Source organism: Rhineura floridana, chromosome 5 (assembly GCF_030035675.1).
Source record: "Rhineura floridana isolate rRhiFlo1 chromosome 5, rRhiFlo1.hap2, whole genome shotgun sequence".
Classification (NCBI taxonomy): Eukaryota; Metazoa; Chordata; class Lepidosauria; order Squamata; family Rhineuridae; genus Rhineura; species Rhineura floridana.
The window spans coordinates 122517906-122539003 of record NC_084484.1 but is presented as its reverse complement, the minus strand read 5'-3'; the positions used below and the strand labels follow the sequence as shown (position 1 = coordinate 122539003).

Sequence of the window (21098 nt, the reverse complement as noted above, 5' to 3'; positions counted from 1 at the left end):
TGCCTGGAATCCGTGAGTGGATGGATGGGAAGAAACAGGCTGAAGCTCAATCCTGATAAAACCGAGGTACTGCTTGTGGGTGACAGGGGAAAGTTGGGTATTGTTGACCTGGAACTCAATGGGGTAAGATTGCCCCTGAAGGATCAGGTCCGCAGCCTCGGGGTTATTCTTGACTCTAAGCTGTCCATGGAGGCTCAGATTTCGGCAGTGAGCCGGGCAGCTTGGTATCAGTTACACCTGATACGGAGGCTGCAACCCTACCTCCCTGCTCATCAGCTCCCACTGGTAGTGCATGCACTGGTCACCTCTCGACTGGACTACTGCAATGCGCTCTACGTGGGGCTACCCTTGAAAACGACCCGGAAACTACAGCTGGTACAAAATGCGGCGGCCCGTTTACTTACAAATAGCCCCCGCCGTGATTACATTACGCCGGTGTTAGTTCATCTACACTGGCTTCCAGTTGCTTTCCGGGCCCAATTCAAGGTGCTGGTATTAACCTTTAAAGCCCTATACGGTCTCGGCCCAGTTTACCTGAAGGAGCACCTCCAGTACCACCAACTTAGCCGCCTGACTAGATCAGCCACGCAGGGCCTTCTCTCAGTACCACCAACGAAAACAGCTAGGTTGGTGGGAACTAGGGAGAGGGCATTTTCAGTGGCGGCCCCCACTCTCTGGAACTCCCTCCCATTTGATCTTCGCCATGCCCCTTCCCTGGATGCATTCCGCCGAGCATTAAAAACCTGGCTCTTTGGACAGGCCTTCGGGACCTCCGGGGTGGGCTAAGCTTTTATCACTATTACTGAATGCCCGTTGTTTACATACTGTTTTATGCTGTAATTTAATCCTTTATTGTCTTGCTATGTATTTTAAATCGTATTTTAAATTGTATTTTACTGGAACTTAATTGTGTACGTCGCCTAGAGTGGCCTTGGCCAGATAGGCGACACAAAAATTAAATTATTATTATTATTTAAGTTTGTACAATTTCTCTGGGAAACAGATGGCTTTCCCCAGCTTCAGTTCTATGGTGAGAAAACAAAGATGGGAGAGTAACTAAAATATAAAGAAAGGAGACCATGTGGAGAAAAACACAAGGAAGCAACTATGGGGAGTGGGCAAAATAGTACAAATGTTCCTTAGAGTCTCCCATTCCTTTACTTTTTTTACCCAGAAGCTAGTAATTTTTTCCTGTCCAACATGCAATCATCATATCATTTTACAGTCCTACAGGTTTGCCCAATCCCTGTAGCCTCCTCAGTTTTATTTCAGCCATTCATCTTGTTCTCCCTAGTGCAGGGATGGGGACCTGTGGTGTTCCAAATGGCAACTTCCATCAGTCTGGGCACTGGACAGGGTGGCAGCGGCTAACTGAAGTTGGAGTCCAATATTATCTGGAGGGCCACAGGCTAATAAGTCACTATTTCTATCCTCTTGCTCCTCCTATACAAAAAAAAAATCAATTCCATTATATTCTGCCACAGCCACATAATGGAATCTGTGAATGACAAGAGAATTTATTTCCATATTGGCATTGCTGTTGCATCTTGTGCTCCCCCTGGGCATTCTATGTATAACAATATGTGAACATAAACTTATTTAATATTTACATAGCACTATAGCCAAGTTTAGTGTTTCCTCCGAGCTTTAGAGGATAGGATTGGGACCTGAAAAACCAAAGTATATGGACCTTATTGTTGTGAATACAATGTATGAGATTGTACATCATTTTTACTGCTCACATGGCATACAAGTTAAGACAGGGGTCTTAGCTTAGAATTTTTGGAGCGTGAGTGAATTTTTAAGAGTTATAATTAGGCTTTTTACTATACACTATATATATACACACACACAAGAGAGAGACAGAGACAGAGAGAGAACGAAAGATGTGTGAATAAGGGGGGGGAAGAGAAAAGTATTAGGAATGTACATTTAGAAGCTGTTTCAAAAACGTAAGTGACTGGAAAAATTAAAAGGATTCCCATTAAAGGTTTTTCAGAATTGGATTGTTCCTGCCATAATTTTTCATATTACATATGTTTTTGTATGTTTTTGTAAATTAGCTAATTCCTTTGGGAAAAACAATATTTAAATAAAAAGTAGCTCCTCTCTCAAATTGTAGACAACACTCCCAGAATGACAAATTTTCTATAGCAGACTTCTTCACTGGTCACACAGTAGCTTTGAGCTTAAAATCCCCCAAGGAATCTGATATTCACAGATAATGGATCTGGCAGCCAGTTTTACTGTTGGCAGCACACTGACATTTTATAATCAGACAAGCTAAACATACTTCTATAATAAGAATGAAATACCCCTTCAGGAATAAACTTAATTTTGCATTATGCTATTCAAGGAAAGTATTATCACATACAAAGTTAATTGCACAAAGAGTAATGTTAATAAGATTTCCAGTATGGAAATCTGTATAGCAGAGTGTTAGGAGACCCAATCATCCTTGGAACTGTTATATTTGTAGTAGACTTCAGGTCATTTCTGGCACCTTTTGAAGTGTGGACTTGCTGGAAAGGAGCTTAACCTTTATCACAATTCCATATAGGTATTCAGCCAGGAGGATAAACTACTTTGTCCTTGTCATTACTGGAACCAAACTATCTACACTAATCCTCTATCAGCCTAAGACTTACTGAACATTTTCTTCCTTAATATCTAGTGTTTTTACATATAGTTTGATGGTTAGCATATCCATTAGATGGTTTTGTTGAATTTATGTCTACACTAACCCACCCAGAACCAAAGGTTTAGTATAGTGCATATTATTATGATATTATTATTATGAAAAAACATACAACCATAATAATACATATAAGAAAATATTAGGGAAAAACCTTTATGCACAAAGCAACATCCATCCAAACTGCTGTTATGCTTGAAAAGGTTAAAAGGCTGTGACTATATGTAAAATAATATCCTTGTTAATATTCTTTCTAAATAGAGTACGTGTTTCAGAGCTCATACACATTAAATTTCAAGATTACCCTAAGAATATTTTCAAATGTATGTATTAGGGTTGCCAGGTCAGAAGCTGTTAGCTCATGTTTAGCAGAGTCATTCCACAGGTTGGGAATGGGTTAAAATGTTAACAATTAGTGAAGGACACACAGCTGCACAAGATCACAGGGGCTGGCTATAAATTACGTACAGATAGAGCCAGGCTGTGTGAGGGGAAGTAGTAGGAGCGTCTTATGTTGGTGATTGTATTTGTTGACTGCACTTTGATAAAGATATATGTTACTGGCATGAAGCTGGACTGTGTCAGAGCATTTCATTCCTGTTCGCCGACTTACTTGCACCGTTTTGGCTGTGATCCTCTGTGTCCTGTGCAGCAAGCTAATTCTGCCTTGCTGGGGCGGAGCACAAGAGCTCAACAAAGGGTTATGGGCCCAGCCATCGCAGCTGAAACAACGATCTTGTGAGGCTGTGCAGCAGGCAGAGCATTAGAAAGTGCAACAGAACTAAACAGCCGAGAAGGGTGAGAAGGATGGCAGTGTTTGGAAGCGCGTCTTTTCCCTTGGAGAGGCTGGGGAGCACCAACTACTCCTACTGGAAGGTAAAGATTGAAATGTTACTGGTGAAGGAGGGCGTGTGGCACACAGTTGCGGAAGACCCCCCAGCAGCCCCACCGGCAGAGTGGATAAGAGCAGCAGAGAAAGCAAAAGCTCTGCTTATCCTAGCTCTGGAGAATGAACAGTTAATACATGTCAGAGGCTTAAACACAGCAAAGGAAGTTTGGAATGTTTTACGTGCTGTACATGTGAGAAAAACTGCAGGCTCTAAAGTTTTACTTGCTAAAAGACTGTACCAGACCCGTTACAAAGAAGGAGAGTCCATGCAGAGGCATTTACAGAACTTACAACGTTTGTTTGCCGAACTGTAAGAAATGGACATGCAGCATACACAGGAACAGATGGCATATATTACGCTGTCTACTCTCAATGATTCCTGGGAAGGAGTGATAAGTGCATTGGAAAGTCTCCCGGACGAGGACCTCAGTATGACGTACATCACAAACAAACTACTTCAAGAAGCAGAATGCCGACAAGAGAAAAGTAAACAGAGCAACAAAGAAAACCCAGAGCGGAATGCGCATGGACCGATGGCGTATGGAGTTAAACGTTGCTATGGATGCGGCTCCACAACCCATCTACGCAGACAATGCCAAGCCGAGACGAAAAGAAGATTGCAACAAAGTGAGAAAGACCCGTTTAAAGTGAATGTCGTTGGCACAAAAGACAAGGACAATGAACTAAATAACACATCCTGGGCTGTCGACTCGGGAGCAAGTCATTTCCTAGTAAATAATGAGAAACAGTTTAAAAACCTAACCCCAACAAAGAACCAGAACGTTTACTTGGCGGATGGAAGCTGTCACGAAGTTGAAGGGGTAGGAGTGATATATTTAAAATGTTTAAAAACGCTAGTTACAAATGTGCTTTATGTTCCCAGTATGGACAGAAATATTATGTCTGTAGCCAAGTTAAATGCTATAAATTATGTTGTTCACTTTGACAAAGGGAAATGCACAATATCTAAAGGGAATAAGATTTGTGTGATAGGAAAGTTCAAAGAAGCCTTGTTCATAGTAAATGATGAAGCCCCACAATGTGTAAACACAGTAAGAAACAAACAAATGCATGAAAAATGTATACATTTGTATCATAGAAGATTGGGACATGTAAATTATGCTACTCTACTAAAAACAATGAATCATAGTGCAGACTTACAGTTTAAACCTTGTTTTTTTTTTTTTTCAATAATTTTTATTCAGATTTTCATAAAACATACAAGACAAAATCATAAAACATTCAAAGACAAAAAACAAAATCAAAAATAGTTAAACAAAAAGAAAAAAAGAAAAGAAGAAGAAAAAAAAAAACAAAAATAAAAAATAAAGAGTAAAATATTGACTTCCCATTTGTCAAAGATCAAATCAGTTATAAGTCTATAATATATAGCAATCCTGTCTCTTAAGTCATATTATAAAATCACTTTCCTCCAGTAGTTATCTTACTTAATCATCAAATCTCATAAACATTACTTTATTCTTTCCACAAAAAGTCAAAGAGAGGTTTCAATTCTTTAAGAAATATATCTATCAATTTTTTTTTCCAGATAAGCATATCGATTAATCCATCTCATTACTAATTATGATAATCTTATTGTCATAACCATAGTCAAAATAAACATTTCAATTAATCCATCACATCAGAATCTGTTAGGTTCAGTAATTTCAGTAGCCATTGTTCTATTATCTCTATTAGTTCCATTTTCCATCTTCCATCTTCAGTAGTCTTGTTAAGTCCAGTAATTTCAATATCCAATCTTCCATTATCAGTATTCCATAATAATCTTGCTGTCAAAGCCATAGTCATATAATAAGAGTCTGATGGGAATTACCTCTATCCCAAATATTTTCTTGCCATCCATTCTGAATAAGTTGCTGAAATACTGCTGTAAAATCATATCTCTGTTCTTTTTTTCAAAATACACTGGGTCATCTCTTAAAAGTTTTTCCATTGTCACATGGCTGCAGTTAATTCCATAGATTTTCTCTATATTGGGCTCCATCACATCATTCCAGTCCAGAAGATAATCCATGCCATTGATAACTTTATCTCTAGAATCTTCATTAATTTCTTCAGAGATAACATTAAGTTCCAAACAATAGATTTTATTTCTAAAGTCCATAGACTCCAAATCTTGTTCCTGTTCCACGTTTGTTCCAATCTCCAGGGTCTCCTCTCTCACAGGGACCCCTATTCCAATCTCCGGGGTCTCCTCTCTCACAGGGACCCCTTCCAGGGTCACCTCTCTCACAGGGACCCTTATATCTTTAATCTCCTGCTTCATTTTACTCAATTCAATTTTCGTTATCTCAATCTCATTCATTATTCTCTGAAACATAGTTATTTCCAGATTCTCAGCCACTTTCTTAATTGCCATTTTAAAAGAAAAATATAGGAAAACCACTTCTTATTTCAGCAACAATTGGGTTAATACTCCAAACTTGGTGACATCACAGTATAAACAGAGCAGACAGCCTTATCTCTCCAATAGTTAAGTAAACAAAATGCAGTTCCCAGGATCGAAGCAATTAATGGCAATCGTCAAGAAACAGATTCGTCAAAATAAAATAGACCAAAAAGAGAGTAGTCTCAAAACAGTATAATATTTTTCAAAATAAAAATCTGGAATAGAAATCCCTCTTCTGTGTGTATCTTTAGAATGCAAATCCAGGACAGCTTTTTGCAACAAAAACAGAGATAAGCTATTAATTAGTGCGTAGCAGAGAGAAGTTACGGCTCCCCAGTGAGATGTCAAAAACCGATCAATCTGGCAAATCTCTTTTAAACAGCAACAATTTAAGTCAAGTAAAAGAAAAATATAGAAAGAAGGGTGCTTGCCTGTTAGTGCGTTCTCTCTTAGAAGATAAGATGAACTTTCGCTTTAACAGATAGAGCTTGCTGTTGAAAATCCGTCCCACCTTCGTCGGCTGGACCTCGTCCCATAAATTAATGAGATCTGGTCGTCCCAACAAAAATAGGCTTTGAGGTTAATCTCTTCGTTTCTCCCTACCCGGGAGAAGTTTAATCAGTCAAAAAAAAAAGAAAAAACTGACTGATATATCTGAATAAGCTTCTTTTGAGGCAGGAGCCCGTCTCAAAAGCAGGCACAGGCTAAGTCACCCTTCCCGGAAGTCACTTACAGTTTAAACCTTGTAAGCAGTATGAGGACTGTGATGTTTGCAGTGAATGGAAATCAACTGCAGCTCCCATACACAAAGAAAGGCTAATTAGCACGCAACGGCCATTTCAGTTAATCCACATGGATCTGGCCGGTCCCTTTAAACAGTCAAAAGGAAATGCAAAGTTTTATTTTGTGTTGGTCAATGACTATTCGAAATACGCGTTTGTTTACCTATTGAAAAACAAAGCCGAAGCCGCAGGGAAGCTTCAACATTTTGTTGAATGGGTAAAGGCGAGATTCAAAACCAGGATAGCTACACTCAGGTCAGATAGAGGAGGGGAATTTCTCTCCTCAACTCTGCAAAATTATCTTTACAGGAAAGGGGTAAAACACGAATTAACAGCTCCTTTTTCACCCCATCAGAACGGGGTGGCAGAGATTTATAACAAATATTTGCAAAACACCGTGAGAGCGATGTTAGGAGACTCTAAACTTACCATGGATTTCTGGGGTGAATGTGCAATTTATGCTAATTTTCTGTTGAACAGGGTATATAAAAGTACTGTGGATTGTACACCTTATGAAAAGATGTTTAACAGAAAGCCTTATCTCAATCATGTAAAGAAATTTGGAGCAATATGTTGGGCATATATTCCCAAACCTCAACGTAAAGGCAAACAAGGTCCGAGAGCGTTAAAGGGTTACTATCTCGGCTTTGAGGGGGCATATCACAGAGTCGGGTTAATGAAAGAAAAATGTTTACTTGTGTGTAGAAGTGTTAAAATGCAGGAGCAAGACTGGGAAGACAGTACACAACATGTAGAAATACATATAGATAGCACACAAAATAAGCAACAGGAAATAAACATTAAACCTGATCCCCAGGAAGAGAGGGGAGGGAGAATTGTAAAAACTGCAGAAACTGAAGTAAAACAAGAGGCAGAGGATAAGACAGAAGAAAGTCAGAGTGTGAATGCATTGGAGACAGAAGAAAGTCAGAGTGTGAATGCATTAGAACAAAGCATAGAACAGACAGAAGAAACTATAGATGAACCAGCACCCATCCTAAGGAGATCACAAAGATCAAATCTGGGACGACCTCCAGATAGATTCAAAGTTGCTACTGTAAAAGCAAAACAGAAACCCAAAACACCAGCAGTAAATCAGGATGGGGAAGATGACTGGACAGAACAAGATTATAAAATGTGGTTTGCAATGCTAGACGGAAGCAGGGCTGATATGGAACAATTTGATGACCTGATAATCGACTGTATATAAGTAAACTAAGTATGATTGGAAACTGTAAAACTATGAAGTAAATGTGACATGAAATGAAGACTGCATGTATTCAAACTGTATTACTTATGAGTAACAAAACAACTGAAAAAGTAAAATGTAAATGTACAATGTAAAATGGATTATGTAAAATGTAAAACACAAAACAAAATGTAAAACTGGAACAACAGAGCAACAGCAACACCCAACATGTGAAATGAGGTGGGGGCTGTTAGCTCATGTTTAGCTGAGTCATTCCACAGGTTGGGAATGGGTTAAAATGTTAACAATTAGTGAAGGACACACAGCTGCACAAGATCACAGGGGCTGGCTATAAATTACGTACAGATAGAGCCAGGCTGTGTGGGGGGAAGTAGTAGGAGCGTCTTATGTTGGTGATTGTATTTGTTGACTGCACTTTGATAAAGATATATGTTACTGGCACGAAGCTGGACTGTGTCAGAGGATTTCATTCCTGTTCGCCGACTTACTTGCACCGTTTTGGCTGTGATCCTCTGCGTCCTGTGCAGCAAGCTAATTCTGCCTTGCTGGGGTGGGGCACAAGAGCTCAACAGAAGCATCCCAAGCCTTGAGATTACAGGGGTGGACCCTAGTGATGTCACAAGGCTGGAGCCCTAATATGTCATTAAACATGATATGTTAAGCATTAACCACAGTTGCTTGGAGCATACCACTCAAACAACAACAAAAAACCCAGTTGGAAACGAAGATAGAAATCTTAGCTAAATGAGTGTGTTCCCAGACACGGGTGTAGTCATCCAGGGTCTAAAGGGGTCTTAGACCCCTTACGTTTTTGGAGCGGGGTCTCAACCTCACTCCCCATATGCTCAGAGGCACGTTACCAAATTCTTCCAAACTACACAGGAAGTGGATTGGACTGTGAAAGACCAACCCAAATTGTATTTGCATTTTGACAAATGTGTAGGGCAGAGAGGACCTGGTGCATTAACTATAGCTGCCCAATTTCCCTGTTTTTTAAAGTTTCGTAGAAATATCTGTTAGCTATAGGTACGTTCTTAAACCACAAGGTTTTTTGAGAGTGAATTTCTCTGCTTTTTAATCCAGGAGGTAAGAAATGGGATCCTGTGCAAGTCTGCTGAGAGTGGATTGATCATTTGCATGCTTATCATTTCAGGTCAGTAATAGGATTACAGGTACTCTGTGAACACAGCTGATTTTTAATTAATTTCAACAAATTATGAGAACTCTGACAGAAAAAAGGCCAAAAGGGGTCTTTCTCTCTCTCTCTCTTTTTACACTTTGAACTCTCTATTCTCTCTGACTGTTTTGTGTATCATCAGGATTTAGATGGTTGTAAAGCAAGTGTTTCTGAGTTCAGGACTGTAAGTTTTGTTAAGGGTTTATTTTGAAATGAGCTTATGGGAAGTATCAGAATGGCATGGGGGTTATTTTCAATTTAACATTGCGGAATGCGAAAAATCCATGCTGACTGTAGTATACAGCCACTCTTGTGGCTGTATAATTTATAGTGCAATCCTATGCATGTTTACTCAGAAGCAAGTTCCAGTGCATTCAATGGGGCTTACTCAAAGAGGGAAGTATGCACAGGAGTGCAAACTCAAATGGTAAGAATTTCACTCATCCAACCCAAAATTCAGAATCACCCTTTTAAGCTGTTTTGCAGCTGTTTTATACTTGTGTTGTGGTTATTGGATTTTAATTGGCGTTATTTCTTGTTGTGACCTGCCTTGGTTTCCAGCCTACCTCACAGGATTGCTGGAAAGATTTCATATCTGCACACATACCCTATATAATAGTTTGTTTTCAAAACCAGTTGGTCATTGCAGAACATTTTTTTTAAAAAAATAATCAGCATTACTTTCCTTCCAAATAAAAGCATTAACCTTGGATGAAGGGCACATAATAAATTTTATTCTAATAATAATTCTAAGAAAGCCCTGCCTAGTTGCTTTTTTTAAAAAAAGAGGGGGATTGCAGGGGGAGAGATTAACAACTCAGTCCTTTGCTACGTTCACTCAAAAGTCCCATTGATTTGCAGCACAATCCTAACCATGTCTACTCAAAAGTCAGTCCTACTGAATTCAAGGGGGAGGGTTTCTTCCAGCTATGTGGAATTAGCATTGCAGTTTTACTCCCAGAAAAGTGGGTACAGGATTAAAGCTTCATATTGGGAAGGTTTTCAAAACAGGCTATGAGTTAGACAAATAAACTGCCCTCTTCAACAGCCCAGTAAAATTTAAACTTGCTTGACTCCTTATAATTAGAAAAGTATAACATATTGTAGTGGCATCATGAGCTGCAGCATGTACACTTTTTCAAACTTCTGTTCAAAAATTATCTGAAAGATAAAATGTATGATATGCTATTTTGCAATTAATTAAAAAACTACATGTACACTTTTATTATAATCATAATAACTGAAATTGTTTACTGTGCATGCCTACCAAGATCCTGCTGTGATCTTAAATTCTAGATTTCCTGGCATATTATGGTAGAAAGGCAATATTGTTGCTGCTGAAAGTTATACACTCACTCAACTTATGATGTGCAGTCAAACGGGAAAAGGAAAGTGTTTTCAGGATTCGCAATGGGTTCTAGCTATTGCCTGGAAATCATCATATCTGTTGTCAATCACAACCCTGACTTCACTTATTGGCTAAAAACCTGAAAGGGCAGGAATTAGAGCAGCCAACTTCTAACAGAAGTTGTGGGGTGGGCAGCTGACATTTTGCTCCATATCTATTGAACCAGACCACCTAGAAAAAAATAAAGCTAAGAGTCCAGGGATTGTGGTGACTCACCTGGAGACCCAGAGAGGACCCCTAAAAACCAGAGTCTGTGGGTGAAAACTGGAGACCTGTCAACCCTAGTATGTATTGTGCTGTTAATGTGCTAATAAAAGTATTTTCAGATCTATGAATGTTCAATCTACCAGCATTTTTGTTGTTGAACATAGAGAACAGAGCATTTTACTTCCCTTAACATATTACAAAGAACAATAGCAACTATGCACAAGACTGATTCATAGGATTGCCATAAGTCATAATTGACCTGAAGGCACATAACAACAACAAGAAGACCCTAGGGCTTTTGTAGAAATGTGTGGAATTTATTATGTAAATTGGATACTTCCCATTCATAAATTTAGAGTTAAGCACTTAAATCAATTTAGCATTAGTGTTGGTTCTGAAGTTTGTTAACTGTAAATATTATCACTTGCCAAAGCCAAAGCCCCTACCAAAATGTGGGTCCACCATATAATGACTTCATTTGGTACTAGTCTTCTTGCGGCTAGTCCTCCCTTTATGACCTCAAAAACCTGGAAAGGCAGCTGTGGGTCATGCTGGTAGCAGCAGCCTCATAGTCCAAGCTAGACCCTTCCCAGCACGCCCTCCTGCTGTCAGATCTCAGCATGGAGGGGGGTTGTGCCTACATTAAATTGAGGAGGTCCAAGAGTGATCAGAGGTGCAGGGGTCTGACTGTGATATTATCCCCTTCCTCAGTACAGAACCTCTGCCCTGTGCGGGCTTTAAAGTTTTTCTAGGGGATAGGGGATCAGGGTGAGGATATTAGTTTATTCACGAAGGGGGGACTCCCCTCACGAAGTATCGGTTTTGGGAGCTCAGAAAATGGGCCTTGCAGGAGCTAGGAGAGGACCCCTTGAGGTTTGGGACCCATTCTTTTAGGATTGGAGCTGCTTCTATGGCAGCAGGTCTTGGGTTTTCTCAGGCAAGATTGCAGACTGTTGGGCACTGGTCCTCTGGGGCTTATAAGGGCTATATCCGCCCCTTTGGTGGGCCTGGAAATCCAGAAGCCTAATGACTTGTAATTTACTTTGACAAGTTGCTGGACGTGGATGGAGCAGGCGTGCATCCTAATATGTGGCCACAGCATGGTCTTTTGGGCAGGCCGGAGGGCCACGAAGTCACCCGTGGGCTCACAGCTGGGCCTCAGTCAGTGGACTACAGTGCAGTGGCTTGGCTGGCGAGAGATGCGCTGGGATGGGCTCCTACCCGCATTGTTCCAGCAAGGTTTAGTGTGGGCAGTTCTGCAGGTTATGGTCATTCACCTGGGGGGGGGAATGACCTTGGTTTACTGAAGGGCGAGGCCCTTAGTGTACAGGCATGTGCAGACATGCGGTTTTTACGGCAATGTTGGCCGAATCAGTATGTCTGCTTTGGTCAGACATTCTTCTATGCAGCAATTGGTGTGGCGCATGGGACCTGAAGGGGATAGACCGGGCACAAAGGAAGGTCAACCGGCAGATTTGGTTGGCTCTTCTTGAGCATGGGGGGTTGGCTATTCCTCACCCCCACATACAGCATTCTAGGGTTGAGCTTTATAGGGCCGATGGCATTCACCTGATGGATGTGGGGAACAACATCTTCTTGGGAGACCTGCAGAGGTGTCTGTGGGAGGTGCTTCTAGGCCAGACTTTCCCAACCAGTGTGCCTCCAGATGTTGTTGGACCACAACTCCCATCAGCCTCAACCAGCATTGCCAATGGTCAGGAGAGATGGGAATTGTGGTCCAACAACATCTGGAGGCACACTGGTTAGGAAAGACTGTTCTAGGCAGTGGGGTATAGGGGAACTAAATAGAGATTTGTCCCCCTTTTGTGGGGGGAAGGTGCGGGAAGCGAAGTAGGTAAGGTGCCCCTCTTAGGCACCTTTGGAGGTGATTGGGGGATCCAGAGACCTGTCTGTCAGGGTTTACAGTCCGAGGGCAGGCCATGGGCTGCTTCTGGGGCCAACTTACCTCATTAACCTAGAGTTGTACGGCCCTAGGGGGTGATGTGGGAAGCTCCCCGTGCTCACCTAGGGTGTGACCAGGGTAAAGGGTAAGCAGATGGGCTTGCCCTTGTCCCAGCAGGGGCTGGTTGCACAAGAGCTGTATGGCAAGCTGCTTGCTTATAGACAGTTCCTGCACCTAGGTTTCCCCCCTGCAGGTCACTTTAAAAAGAGTTTTGTTATAGTTTAATAAAGTGGCCCTTTGTTCAATCCAAACTGCTGTGCCTGTGCCTGATTTCGTCCCTGGACCTCAAATTAATTCTACAAAGGAGCAATAACGTAGAATACCCACATCCATCTTTCCTTCATCTAGTCAGATCCCTAACACAAAGGACTTAAGTAGGAACTTACAACTTCTTCTGTTCAGTCTGCATGTTCTATTTGTTGTTCTGAAGCCCACCTCTAGCCACCTATATCCGCTAGCCGCCTCATTTCTCCTAGTCTAATCCACAAGTGTATCAAAGGAAAACAGTTGTCCTAATTCTATGACAGAGATAGCTTATCTGCAACAAACATTACTTATGATACCTTAACAAGTTGTTTTTCTAGACAGGTCAAGGCAGGAGTCAGGCAACAAATTAACCCCATAATATCCAGATCAACCACATATAGGATTTTTAGTTATTTTTTTAAAAAAAGATTCCATTTTCTTCACACTACTTGTATTTGTATGGCTATTTAAATTGCATGTCTTCTAATTAGTGCATTCTCTTGAAATGTTCTGTTTTATTGAGTAATTTTTTCAGATGCTGTGAACTGCTTTGTGCAAGGCTTATTATTTTTATATTGCAGATTGGGTTGGGAGACTGAATGTGGGGAAGAGAGACTGGCCTAATACCTCCTAGTAAGTTCACAGTTGTGTTAAGATTTAAACTGGGGATGTCCCGGCTCAGGGCTAATTTTCTGCTACATTGCATTATACTAGCTCATTCATATATATATATGGCCTCGGTGGCACGGAATGCTTTTTACCATCTTCGCCTGGTAGCCCAGCTACGTCCCTATCTGGACAGTGACGACCTCGCCTCAGTTGTTCATGCTCTGGTAACTTCTAGACTGGACTACTGCAATGCGCTCTACGTTGGGCTGCCCTTGAAGACTGTTCGGAAACTACAACTAGTCCAGAATGCAGCGGCCAGATTGCTGACGCGGACCAGAAGGTCTGCTCATATAACACCTGTTCTGGCCTGTCTGCACTGGCTTCCTGTTTGTTTCCGGGCTAGATTCAAAGTGCTGGTTTTGACCTATAAAGCCCTACACGGCATGGGACCGCAATACCTGGTGGACCGCCTCTCCCAATATGAACCTACCCGGACACTGCGCTCAACATCTAAGGCCCTCCTCCGAGTGCCATCCCATCGAGAAGCTCGGAGGGTGGTGACTAGAACCAGGGCCTTTTCCGTGGTGGCCCCCGAACTGTGGAACAGCCTCTCCGATGAGGTGCGCCTGGCGGCGACGCTACTATCTTTTCGGCGCCAGGTGAAAACCTTTTTATACTCCCAGGCATTTTAAAGTGTGTTTTAATAGCATTTTCATCATTATTTGTATTTTGATGTTGTTTGGTTCTTTTATTGTTTGTTTTGTTTTCTTGATTTATTGTATTTATTGTATTTATACATTGCTTGTTTTTTATCTTTTTGTACACCGCCCAGAGAGCCTTCGGGCTTAGGGCGGTATATAAATTAAATTAAATAAAAAAATAAATAAAAAATATATATACATATATATATATATATATATATACACACACACACACACACACACACACACATATATATATATATATTCTGCAAATGAAGCCCCTCTGAGCATTCCATCCTCAAAGCTCTATAACTGCCACCTATATATATATAGTTGTCACTCCAAACGCTGTATCACCTGTGTGTACCTCAGGGAGAAAGCCACTTTTACAAGTACTAGGACAGGCAGGACATATTACATCAAACAGAACATCACCTGCAGGTCCTGCAATATAGTTTACATCATCGAGTGCAAAAGACCAGGATGTCATATCCAATACGTAGGAAAGACCACAAATGACCTACGCACACGCTTCAGGAACCACAAATCGGCAATTTTGACCAAAAAAAGTGGAGCAACCAGTTGCAAAGCATTTTAACATCGAGGGTCACAGCCTGTTGGACTTTTCCATTACAGCGATAGAGATGCCAGCAGATCCAGCAGCATTGACTAAAAGGGAGAACTTTTGGATTTACTCTCTGGACACATTGGCACCACATGGCCTGAACCTGGAGGACAGTACCACCACTACTTAGCTTCTGCAAATGAAGCCCCTCTGAGCATTCCATCCTCAAAGCTCTATAACTGCCACCTTGGTAACAGGATTTGTACATTAGCAGCTGATGAAGGCGGAAGCTGAAACGTTTTGTTAATATAATAAAAACCTTTGTTTGGTTAATCACAATTACGTTTATATATATATATATATTAGGTGATTAACGGAATCCTTATAGGGATCCAGAGCAAGCTTGAGTGAAGTTCTGTTCGTTGCTTGCAAAACTGTCTTATCTATATCTATATCTATATCTATATATGAGAGTATGAAATCTATTCCCAAGACACATTCATATACTTGAAATTATCATTTTAAGGCTGATTAAATAAGGATTACTGGCAATGTTTTACTTATTAGTCTGTGCCTTCAGCTGGAACTGATGATGTAGTATGTGTCAATAACTAGTTCACAGCCTTTACATTTTACAAACTAAAATCTCTACAACAGAGTCTGTCTGTTTTAAAATTTTGAGGCAACACCCATGTATAAGAAACCCATCCATTATATAATGATATAAGCTTAAAGTGGCATGTATCACAGCTGTTTGATTACTGTTGGGAAGATGACTTGCGTTCCCCCTTATAGCCCTCTATCAGGATCCAGCAGTGATGGATTGGATTTCCCTTCCTTTAGCAAGATGATGGATTACCTTAGCAGGATGGCTAAGAATGGTAGAGTGTGGGCTGAAATTAATTAACATCAAAAATAAAAGATGCAGGAGTTGATCTACAGCACGATTTAAGAATGATGAGGACTGCCAGCAAACTACATCTAAAACTATAATGCAAATAAAGGATACTTCAATCTGGGTGAATAGAATAATTACATTATCTATACAATCCTAAAAAGGAAAAAAGGCCTTGATTAGGAATGAAGACTCGGTATCCATAGTTTTTTTTTTTAATGGTTATGATACATTATCATCAAACTAAACGTAGGATTCCAAGATCAAAATGACTATCCTCCAAATAATTTCTATATTAACATCTTTTTAAAATATTTAAGTCAATTTGATGTTCTCCATTCTGGATAGTTCTGAAACTACAACTGTTAATTAATATTAATACAATTATTATGGTGGACCAGTTATCAAAAAATGGAACTCTCTACAACAGGGATGGGGAATCCCAGGCCCAGGGACCAAATATGCCCATCCAGACCTCTCTGTGATGCTCTAGGGACTCTCCCCAGTCCTTGAACTGTGATAATGCATCTTGATTGCAGACAGAGAGAGAAAATGTAAAACCTTTGATTTTTGCATGGCTAGAATATACCTTACTATACAAAGGTAAAACACATCCAATGCTCCACCCAGTTTTGCCTCTGGCCCCACCCACCAAAGGCATGTGGCCCATGGAATTAGTAAAATGTTCCTCACTCCTGCTCTATAACATTGGATGAATTTGGACATAATGGTAACTGATTTTTACCATAAAACAGCAACAGAATTGAGCCTGGGTGAACCTCAGGCTCCACATCCTTTCCCTCTTCCTGTGTAGCTGCAAGGATCAGTTTGGAAGCTTTTCCTTCTGTTTTCAGTTAAGTACAGTTACTTGTTACATCTGAGACTGTGGCTAGTATTAACTATAATTTAGGGAAACAAGCCATCATTTGAACTGACTTTGTTTTCCTAACACACAGTTAACAGTAACAACCGTTTGTCTGGGTTTGGACAAAATGAGTAACCGCAGTTAGTTGAAAATAGAAATGAAAGCTTTTGAACTCCTCCTCATGGCCATGTTAGAGGAGATGGAATGCTAAGCTGTTGTTTAGTACTATGTACAAATCAGACAACTGTAGATTCTATGGAACTGTACAGTCTGTCTAATGTAAACCAGAATATTAAACAATCTAGAAGGCCTCATTTCAAATGCTGTTTAGCATTAAAGATGAATATTATATTGTTTAAAAGCTGATGTGTTTGCCGCCCTAGGCTCCTTTGGAAGGAAGGGCAGGATAGAAATTTAATCAGTCAGTGCTAACATAACCCTGACATTGACAGCCTACATTGACAACCCTGACATTGACAGGGCAGTCTGGGAGGAATTTGTTCAGACATGGAAGGGCTGGGGAGGAAATGTACAATCTGTAAAGACCCAAATGGAAATTTTGGTAAAACCTGTATCAAGATTATGTGGCCATCAGTGTCTAATGCAACCATGTTGACTGCACAAACAAAAATACACTGTACTGGATTCTACATTCATTCTATGTAATTAACCACATTTCTATTTCATTCAGTAAGCTAGTATAAAAACATCACAAAAGAAAATAATTTCAAATAAGGGAATCCTCATCCTCAATACATTTAATTGGGATGGGGTGGGTGAGTGGAGGCAAGCCTTCAAGCAAGTAACTGAAATCAATGGGAGAAAAATCACAATTACTACCTCCCTTAACCCAAATGAAAATCATAAAATGCTATACCAACATAGATGACCACCCTGCCTAGCACCCATGCATAGTAGACCTTGGAACCGAATGAGAGAATAAGAGCAAAAGCAATCAATTAGTAAATTGCCCAAGCTACAATGGAAAAGTTATAGCATCAGGTTAATATAGTTCCTCCACCCTCAATATTTGACAGAGGGAGGGGCAGGCCCAAGGAAAATGCCATTTTGGACAGAATATGTTTACAATTTAAGCTATATTCACTAATAGGCAAAAAACTTTGCGGTTTAAGAACATACCTATAGCCCACAGATATTTCTATCAAACTTTAAAAAGCAGGGAAATTGGGCAGCTATATTGAATGCAGCTGGGGAGCAGGAGACCTGACCTCCTCTCTGAGATATTGGACTGCCCTACAAATTTGTCAAAATGCAAACACAATTTGGGTTGGTCTTTCACAGTCCAATCCACTTGCTGTGTAGCTTGCAACAATATGGTAAGATGATACAGCTCTCGTGGCTGTATAAAACAATTAATACAGCTTCAACATGTTCATTTTTAGTTACGCATTTACTATAAGTTTAAGTGAGCAGCTACAAATCACCCCACCCCAGCTAGAGGCTATAAATACACAAAAGAAACCTCTGTATATCTAACTGGATAAGATGCTATATTCAAACAGTGTTGTGTTTGCAGTTCTCTACCTCAGTCTGACAGCTCAGAGCATTCTTATCAAGAATTTTTAAAAGCTAATATCTTACTAATTAGCTGTTCAAAGGGAAAGTGGGATACATTGCTGGAATGCCCAAGAAAACCTCTTTTGGGCAGAAAACATCTTAAACAATCATACAGTAGGGCCCCGCTTTACAGCGATTCGCTAATACAGCGGTCTCAATTAGACACAATTAGACTAAAGCCCCACTCATATGGTGCTTGTTCTGCTTTTACGGTGGTTTTCAGGCATCACACGCCATTCTATTCAATGAGTTTTGCTTTACAGCAGTTTTCGCTTTACAGCGGGGCTCCGGAACGTAACCCGCCGTATGAGTGGTGCCCTACTGTACTGATGAAATATGTAAAGAAAAAAAAGTCATTCAAATAATTCAAAGATTCTTAACAAGTTTCCTGCTGCTTGTTTCCAGTGCCATAATGCATGTCCTAACTGTGATTATTCACCTCTAAGTCATATTTGTTTCATTTAAAGAGGGAGAAGCTAGCATTTAAAAACTCTCCAGATCAAAAGAATATGGATGTAAAAACAAAAGAATAATACTTCAACACCCCACCACACAACTAGATCAGGAAATGACAATAAAAAACTAACATTTAAAAAATGTCGTGCGGCTGTGCTATTGCCAGTAATAGTTGGTAAATCCAGGCTATTTCTATATTGAAGTCTGAGTCATCTCTCACCCACTATGATTAGTTTGTCACCTGCTTCACAGACAAAGTTGTTCACCTACACATCAACTTGAGAACCAGCAGTCTGAATACAGATTTAGAATCTGAAGCATGCATGTCCCTAATAATTCATTCATTTTGCCCCATTTTCCTTTCTCCCTCCCCACTTTTTTTTGACACAGTGTCATGAAAAAGTTGTACAGGTTACAATATGTTTCAGTTGTCATGGAAAAGCTGCTCCATGAACTTCCTTCTATAGAATTTTTGTCAAAAGTAATTGTATAATTATTTCTACTTTTGTCTTGTACTCTTTTGTGATGATCCCCAGTTGTGAATGGCTTATTCCATGCAGTTTAGTTATATTATTCATGTAATTCCCCCAGTCCCAATTCTTTGTCTCTTGAAAGAACATTATCTCCCTGTTAATTGCTTTACTTTATAAACCATTCACACATTGTATACTAAAAATACACACTCTCTTAGCTGGTATGGAATAAAGAGTGAGTAAGAACACTAGGTGTCACTTGACCACTATACGTAGAAGCAAAACTTCTACTTCAAAGGAATAAGAGCTTTAAAACCCAATTGTCAAAATCTTTGAACTGAACTTAATAAACAAAAAAAACATATTTATTTATTTCATTGGTTTGTCACCTCATACCCAGCAGTCTCTAGGCGACATACAAAAGATTTATAAACATACAACATAAAACAGATTTTAAAACATACAATATAATACAAATTTAAAAACATACAATATAAAAATTTAAAACCCAAATGAAAGACACTAACATATCCAAATCAGCTTATTTCAGTTGTGTCCATATGCACTGTGTACACCATACTTTAACGTTAACAAGTTGGTTTAGGATACCAAAGTGATTTGGTGTACCTAAACCCACTGCAAACAAAAAAAAACCCTGAATGTAATAAATAGATCATAAAATAGATATACTTGCCCACCCCATTAAAGTATTACAGAAGATACAATAAACTTAACATTTAGTGTTGAAGCTGAGCATTACCACTTACTTCTGCAGTGACCTGCATGTATTGTTGTCAAATAAGCATACACTGACTAAGCAGATAGCTGTACAGCTGTGTTTCATCACATCTGCATCTATGACTACTTAACTGCACTCAAATTTCTAGTATTAGGACTAGGCAAAGCCAGATCTAGGGAGAAATGAAGGAGAAGCTGACCGTTCAGTTAATTATATTTCTTTCCAAGTAGTTCATATTCTAGAGGCATTAAATGTTTAGTATAAAAAAAGCAAATGATTTTATCAGAAAGTATGATGAACATCTAAAATTGACACTTATTCCCAATTCTCACAGAGGCCTGCTGGGATAATTGGTTCAGGCAGGTTTTGTTGGTGGGCTCGTGATGGGTCCATATCAGGTGTTTAGGAGGAGTCTTAGTACAGAGGAACATGGATGATGCCACCCCACTTTCAGTGATCACGGGTAGAGGGAAATATAGCCACGAGGTTGTGGTGAATTACCATAGAAGACGAGGGCAAGGCTATCTGCGCCTTGTTCCTTGCTGCCACTCCTCTCATGGATAGGTTCCTTGTTGCTCATCTGTTGTACCCACTGGCCTGTGTGTTGTTGTTTAATGCCAGATCAGTACACAATAAGAGAACTCTCATCCATGCTTTGATTGTGGATGAAGGTGTCGATTTGGTGTGCATTACCGAGACCTGGGTGGGTGAGCTGGGAGGAGTTGATCTGACCCAGCTTTGCCCACCTGGATACTCGGTGCAACATCAGCACAGGCTGCAGGGATGGGGGGAGTTGCTGTGTTCTACAGAACTTCCATCTCTGTCACCAGGAAACCACTTTGTCTTGGAGCTGGCTATGAGGGCCTGCTCCTGGTGTGTGGCCGAGGAGACAGTAAACTAGGGTTGCTGCTGGTGTACCGCCCACCCTGCTGCCCAGCAGCTTCTCTGACCGAGCTGGCCCAGTGGCTAGGAGTGTCTTTTACCAGCTTTGGCTGGTAAGACAGCTGTGGCCATTTCTGGACCGGGATAGCCTGACCACTGTTGTCCATGCACTGGTAACCTCCAGGCTGGATTACTGTAATGCGCTCTACGTGAGGCTACCCCTGAGGTTGGTCTGGAAGTTGCAGCTGGTGCAAAATGCGGCGGCAAGACTGTTCACTGGAGCAGGGTATTGCCATCATGTCACCCCGCTGCTGAAAGAATTGCACTGGCTGTCCATTTGCTACCGGG

The 21098-nt window shown here is 40.4% G+C and overlaps 1 protein-coding gene across 3 annotated transcripts in view; it reads right to left on the bottom strand.

Annotated features, from left to right (window-relative positions):
• Nucleotides 1-21098, bottom strand: part of CADM2 (cell adhesion molecule 2) — an 844740-nt gene that overhangs the window by 473268 nt on the left and 350374 nt on the right. The window lies entirely within an intron of this gene.